The following is a 7,812-nucleotide window of genomic DNA, read 5'->3' as shown; positions in this document are numbered from 1 at the left end:
CCATCCATCCCCTTCAGACAAGTTTGTATTTTCAACTTGGGTAAAAGCCAGGGAGGCTACAAGATACCTTTGCAATTCATTTTGCAGCCAGAAGATATTAACACTATCGGGTGTTAAAAGCTCTGAAAGGAAACAAAATAACAGCGTTAGTTTTTTTTCTATCTTTTTTTAATTATCCTGCTTAAGAGAAAATCTTCTCAAGAGCTGAAAGTGCTATATTAACTGGCTTTACCATAAAAATTATGCCAATTAATTATTAGCAATAATAACAATAAAACAATGGACTCAGAAAACCAGATCATTTGTCATAATGTGAAGTCAGCTCTCCTAAGGTCTGGATATCAACAAGGGGCAGCTTCTTTAGAGGGGAGAATTCCTCTGGTCCCCAGAGCCATAGACTCCTTCTCAATCTCTGATGCTGATGGGGAACACTCCACATAGAAGCATTTACAGTAAGCTGGGAGCCTGAGTGTATGCAAATCAGAGAGAGGAAGCCTCTCCTGAGGTCTTCCAAATCACTCAATTCTTGAAGCAATTAGCAGATAGTCTATTTCTCCTCAAACTGGATGCATTTACAATTTCTTCATCACTTGAAGCATGTCTTCACACATTTCAGGTTCTCTGTTTTAAGCAGATGTAAGTGCTATGCACTTAATAGTGAGTCTGGTAGAATAAAGTCAAACACTCGTGGCATGCAATATTCTAATGTTGTAAAGATCTGATGAGTTTTTCCTTAGGAAAAAAAAAAACGGACGGCATTTTAATTACATTTTCTCAGAGCTATCTGGGGGAAGAAGGGTCGTGTGTTTAAGAGTGTTTAATGTACTTTAAAATTATATCTTCTAGCAGTCTCCAGTACTGATTTAATAGGTCTGATCTTTTGAAATGAATCTATATCATATTTATGATGATGTCTTATCGAGAATGGAGCTAAAATCTAATGAGAAGCAATTTCTTTGATGAGAGTGACAATTACATCACTTGAGCCAACATTTCCACAGCTGTCTCACTCTATTGCCTAGTACCTTTAGAGATACATTCACTGTTTCAATCTCGGGTTTTCAGCTGTCATAAAAAAAAAAGCCAGAAGGAATGTAGATATGCCCATAACCATACAAAACCAAGAGGAAATAGAAAGCCAAAAGCTGGAATCAGGTCAGAATTCCTCACTAACTCATCACTTGCAGCTTCTCTAAAACAGCACATCTTTCCTCTAGATTCCAGAAAGAGAACTGAGCTAATAAAAAGGATCATAAACTATACAACAGGCAGTGAGCTAAACTCAGTTCTCCTTCTCCTTCTCAATCATGAATTCAAAACTCATGATTTTTCTGCCTCCCCTACCCAAACGCTGGGATCATGGGCAGCGCTCTACCCCACTCTTCCATTTTGGTAATCCTCCTTCTTCTACATATTCTGTTATAAGAATTGTGAAATAGCGGAAGATGAGAAATGGTGAAGTCCGATACAAATCAGCATGAACTGTGTAAAATATTAACAGATGTCAGTCTCAACAAATAAAATACAATGATGAGATAGGGGTTCCAATTTGACTTTTTCGGAGCATTCAGGTAAACCTCAGTAATTAGCTTTTAAAATCGTTCTTCTAAGTCAAAATTTTCTTAGGTGACTTTTTGTTTTTATTTTTGGAGTAAACATGAGTGCATTAACTCTCTCATTTCAGGAAAAAAATCATAGAGTGTCTAATAATTTTAATGTTTTAGAAGTTACTCTTGTTGAGGGAAAGTAATGAGAAGAACACGTTTTAGCTAAGTTGACATGATAGAGAAAATTAGACATTGGCCAATAAATTTAGGACTACTGGCCAGGCAAAGCTAGTCAGCAACAAATACAAATCCTCACTCGGTTTTTTTTATATTATAAATTCTAATTGATCCACAACAAAAATCCATTCTCTTTGATCTTGGATAATTTGGTTGAAAGATGGCGTTTCAAGCTATCCTTTAAAAGGAATTCTTAGGGAAACCTTGAAAGAGCTGTAGGAAACATCACACGAAAGGTTGCTGTGCCTTAGCCAAATTGAAATTAGACTCTTCTCATTTGTCTGCATGGGCAGGACATAAAACAAGACGGAAAGTGGCAAGCTCCATTCAGTCCCTAACTTGTCAAGGAAAACAATGAAAATCTCTAACATACTAAATGGCTGCCTGCTATTATAAGGGATGTGGCTGCTTGCTTCAGGGCCTGAGGCCTTCCTAATGGACGGTTTGGGTTCCTTGTTATTTTCTTTAAAACATGCAGGGGTCTTTATACAACATCCAACTTTATGAAATGGGAATTACTGGTGCTGATCACAAGATTGATGTTCAGAATTTTAGCCTGCCATGTAGTTTCATGCCCAATCCAGTTCTCAGAGTGTAGGATAAGAAGAGTTCTTTCTAGTTTGTAATCATGTTGAGGATAAACACCGAAAAAGGGGTTACAAAGAAACAAAAGCTTTATTAGCTATTTCCACAAAATGGGTTTGATGAACTTTGAAGAGATCATAAGATTCTAGAAAAAGATGACCCGATTATTTGATTACTTGATTGATATTGTGTGTTGCTTCTAATTAAAAAAAAAAAACAAAAAACCTCACAGAGTAGAAAACCAGCTTCATTTTTAGAAGACGTTTTCCTCAGAATTAAAAAAAAAAATACCACCAGAAAAATACAGTGACATTTAGCCACTGTCTTTGAAATTTTTGGAAATTATCTATATCTAAGTCTCTCTCTCTTGTTCTCTCTCTCTGGAGCTCAGGCTATCCTCAAACTCAATCTTCCTGCCTCAGTCTCTGACTGCTAAGATTACACACATGATCACTAAACTTAGCTTATTTTCTTTAAAAAATTAATTGAAAAATATTAAAGAGCATGCTTTTAAAATACTAAAAGTATGCTTAACAGAATACCCAACACTAGCTAATGTATTAGTCAAATGGCTGTTGGCAATTACAAACAGCACCTCTGGTAAGAGACCTCAGGCTACATAACAACATGTTGGAAAGATGGATGGATGGAATTGGCCATTTGGAGAAGAGGTATTTGTGAGAGCAAGGAAGAAATGCCACTACACACCCTCACTCTCTCTTAGGCCATATACACCTCTTCCCGCTCTCATCACCCTTCAGTACTACAATATTGAGTGTCAAGGTACAAAATGAATCTGGTGGGCACAAACTACATCTCTATGCCAATGCACACGATAACATGATATATGTAGAAACTGTATAATAGTCATCACAATTTACTCGAAAGGTTTATCTCCACCCATGGTGCACATTAGACTCAGCTTATAAATAGAAATGTGTACCCTTTGTTCAATAGCTCTCCATGTAGATCAGCTCCATTATATTTCTTTCCTAAATATTATTTGTTACCTGTGTAAGACTTAAATTTGGCTGATAACTTCGATTTTATCTGACCATCCTTACATGTGAAGGTACACAGAATGTGTAGGGTTGGCTGGGTGTGGTGACACATGATTTAATCCCAGCACTTGGAACGCTGAGGCAGAAGATCATGAGTTTGAGAACAATGTAGGCTATATGGAAAAACTCTGTCTCACAGGACAAAATAAAATAAGCACTACTGTTTATTTGGCTACTTGTATGTCAACTTGACAGAGAAGCTAGAGTCCTTTGAGAAGAGGTACTATCAGCTGAGAAAATGTCTCCTACCAGATTGGCCTGTAGGCAAGCCTGAGAGCTCATTCTCTTGATTGGTAATTGATGAGCCCATCCATTGGTGAGCCCATCTCACTATGGGTGGGGTCACCCCTGGGCTGCTGGTCCTGGGTGCTGTAAGAAAGCAGACTGAGCAAGCCTAAAGTGAGCAAGCCAGTAAGCGATATTCTTCCAAGTCGATACTGCTTCGACTCCTTCCTCCAGGTTGCTACCCTGCTTGAGCTCCTGTCCTGCCTCCCCTCGGTGTTGGAGGGGAATCTGAGAATTGTAAGGAAGAATAAATCCTTTCCTTCTCAAGTTGTTTTTCATCATAGTATTTTGTCACAGAAATAGAAATCCCGATTGAAGACCTTTATTTTTAGCCTGAAGTTCATCTCCTAGGGATGTGCTACATCTGCAAAGGTGTAAGCAAGCCACGAAAGGGTCAGGAATATTTAAATTGATCTGTGTATGCTCTGGGAAGACCTTCACAGTATCTTATTAAATGAATAAATGAAGTATGAAAGAGAATGTAATAGCAGCCCAATCTTTATCTCTTCTCTCTCTCTCTTTTTCTTTTTGTGCTTATCATAGAGCCCAGGCTGAATTGGAACTCATGATTCTACCACCTCAAGTCTCCTGAGTGTTGCAATTATAGATTTTTTATCACGAGGCCCAAAACAATCTGCATAGATTTAAAAAATAATATGTTTATGTTTATATAAGAAAATACCTTGGAATTTTTCAGCTTTGAAGTTTTTTTTTCTTTTTTTGCACATGCCTTTATAGTATTTTTATATTTTAATACTCATCAAGGAAAACAATTTTTATTACCAAGCACTTTTAAAATTTAATGAATGACGTCTTCCGTTAAAAAAAAATCAAGAAATAAAACAATGAAACACAATGTTAACATGAATAACATGAACACAAAGGAAAAGAAGCAGAGGATTGTTAGAGACCCGAAACAGTGAATCTTTTGGGATATTATGAAAGAGGCTTTAAACGTCAGCTATAAAGGGAGACCTCCCTTGACTCCCGAGTTCAACTAACCACCTAGTCATATGTAAAATAACTTGAAATTTTGAATACTGAGTAAAGATGATTTACTTAGCTTTAAATTATTTGATTTTCTTATTTCTTAAGCTTGTCTCATAGAACTACATATATGTGGTAGAGACAATGAACTATCAGGAATTTGTTTTGAAATGGCCAACTGAATAGGAGTGCAGGATTCAGACTCTAGATACCCAATATTTTTATATTTTAATATTCATCAAGAAAAACAATTTTTATCACCAAGCACTTTTAAAATTTAATGAATGACATCTTCCGTTAATTAAGGAACACTAAGGATGTTTGAAAAAGCTACATAGAAACTTACTATTTTAGAGGTTACATATATATATATATATATATATATATATTCATATAAAAAGTTCAGAGTTACCATAAATAGGAAATAATGCTTATCCTTGTCACTTTTCTATTTCTGTGATGAAACACCAAGTCAACTTATAGAACAAAGCATGGGGGGAGGACAGTTTCAGATGGTTAACGTCCAAGACGATGGAGTGAAGGAACATCTGAGGATTCATATCTTGATCCACAACCATGAGGAAGAGAGAGCACCATGAATTGCATAAATCTTTTGAAAACTCAAAGCCCATGCTCCAGTGATATATCGCCTCCAGCGAGGCCACACCTTCTAATTCTTCCCAAACAGTTCCACTAACTATGGACCAAGTAGTAAATTCAGGGGCCATTTTCAGTCACACTACCACAGGGGCTCCTCAACATTTTTTTAGGTTTTTCAAGTAAAAAGCCTAGTGCCAGATGTGGGATACCACTCCTTCAGTTGTTAGTCAGAGGTTATCTTGGAGACCTCCAGAACAGTACAGGACATTGTCATTACTCTTGGCTGTCCATCAGTACTTGATGGCAAGATCTTATCGCTGAAATGCCATTGAAACTGGGGCATAAAACATGGATAAGTCAAGTTGTACTGACCAGGAAGCTTCTACCTGCTGGCTAGTTTTTGTATACTTACAGGAAGCTATTCTCTTGGCTGTCCAGGCAGCAGTGAGAGGAGTCATCAACAACCTCGCCCAGCCGTGAATCCTGTCAACTAAGAGAAAGGCCGGTGTGAGAAGATCTGATCATGATGCAATGATGGCACGAGTATTATCAGATAACCAACCATTTTTTTAAACTTGGATTTAAGGTGCTAAATTTACCTTCTAAATCTGTATCTTTATACTCATATATTAGTGCAGCTTTTAGACCTCATCCTTCATGCTCTGGATGGTGCTTAATACAGAGCATCATTCTTCATGCTCTGGATGGTGCTTAATACAGAAACTCACAACTGGTCAAAATGCAGAAAATGAGTGTCTGTGCAGTAGAGGGTAGATATGACTGAAACACATGCTGTGTATGAACTTCTCAAGCAATAAAATTATTATATTAAACAATAAGTTATGATTTTTGTGGTCATTAAGTATCTTCTATTTTTAAGCATCTATCATTTGTTTATCTAATTATTTTTCTGTCTATCGTCTACTTATTTTTAAGATGGCTTCATGAGGGGAGGTGACATTCAGCCGGCGGTTCAGGGAGACGAACCTTCCACCTTAGACCATGGCCAGGTTAGTTTGTAACTTCATGGAGAAGGCTCCAGGGCTGTTAAACACTGCTGTGACTTACTCGAAGCCTCGACTGGCCACGTTTTGGCAGTGTGCCAAGGTTGAGCTTGTTCCCCCTACCCCTGCTGAAATCTCTACAGCTATTCGGAGCTCGAAAAATATCATTCAAAGTGCTAAAACTGGTAGCTTCAAACAGCAGAAGCTGTGCTGAATGGTTTGGTGGCCCCGGAGGTGTGGATGTGGTTTTATACAGGAGAGATTACAGGCAAACGTGGCATCATTGGCTATGATGTTTGAAGACCAATCTTTAACATCTGATTTTATTTGAGAGTTGTTGTTTGAATGTTCTTGGACCGTGTGTAATGAGACTGCTATCTGAATAAAACACTAGCTGTCGAAAAAAAAAAAAAAAAAGATGGCTTCAGCGTATGTAGCACAGGATAACCTGAAATTCACTATTTAACCAGGTTGACACTCAACTCTCATTCTTTCTGTTTTAGCTTTTTAAATGCTAGTAGCACAAGCATGTGTCCCCACAAGAAATAAAATAAAGAAGTTTTAAATTGATTATTGATGCAATAATCATACATATGTTGTTTTTTACAGACATAATGGCTGAAAAGAAAACTTCCTCATTCATGTTGCATCAATCTTCTCCTATAGTGGAATCTGTGCGTGTGTGCATGTGTGTGCATGTAGGTGTTGTATTATTAGGTAGCAAGCTCATGGCCTTCACGAGTACAAGACAAGGGCCCTAACCACGAGCTACAACTATAGTCCTTTGGTAGTTTTAAAATGGTCTTGTATCTATAATCCTGAAGGATACTGTTTAATAATTTTTTGGACTGTCTGGCAAGACAACATTAGGCTTCGTGAAATGAGTTAGCAAGTAGTCTCTCCTATTTTAGGAAAAGATTGTGTAGAACTGTGAGTTCTTTAAACATTTGGTAGAATTCTTAGGGAGATCATCTAGAAATTACTTTGAGTGAAACATTGAAGTTACCAGTTCACTATTATGAGTGGTTACAGGACTCGTTGAAAACTCTTAAAGTAATTGCTTGCTTCTTGACCACTTGTGTTTATCTAGGAACTGGTGTATCATGTGTAAGTTATTAAACACGTGTGTATGTTTTTTTAAAAAAATCTCTTTGGGGTTTGTGCTGTTATTCTTTCTTAATTTCTGAAAATAGTGATCCCCCCTCTCTTGTCCTCCCTCCCTCTCCTTCCCGTGAGAGTAGACGCTTACTGATATTACCAGTCTTCAGAGAACTAGGATTTGTTCCATTGATCATTTTCTAGCTTTCCCTCTTAAATTTTATTAACTTCTGGTTTTACTTTAATGTTTTCTTCCTCATATTCTTCTTTTTTTCCTTGATTGCTAAGGTAAGATAAAAATTAAATTTAAAAATTTGTAATTTTTCCGTTTTAAAAAAGTATATTAAAACATTAAAAGGCCAGAAAGTTTCTTCTAAGTGTTGGTTTAGCAATGTCACAAAATGTTGA

At 37.1% G+C, this 7,812-nt stretch overlaps 1 pseudogene; it reads left to right on the top strand.

The window, feature by feature from the left end:
- Nucleotides 1-6,304: 6,304 nt before the first annotated feature.
- LOC129681666 (ATP synthase subunit g, mitochondrial-like) lies at nucleotides 6,305-6,606 on the top strand (annotated as a pseudogene).
- The last annotated feature ends 1,206 nt before the right edge of the window (nucleotides 6,607-7,812 follow it).

The sequence above is a fragment of the Psammomys obesus genome, unplaced genomic scaffold, assembly GCF_907164565.1.
Source record: "Psammomys obesus unplaced genomic scaffold, mPsaObe1.curated_primary_1811, whole genome shotgun sequence".
In the NCBI taxonomy this organism is placed as follows: domain Eukaryota; kingdom Metazoa; phylum Chordata; class Mammalia; order Rodentia; family Muridae; genus Psammomys; species Psammomys obesus.
The sequence above is the reverse complement of the archived record's forward strand: the minus strand, read 5'-3'. Positions and strand labels throughout refer to the sequence as shown.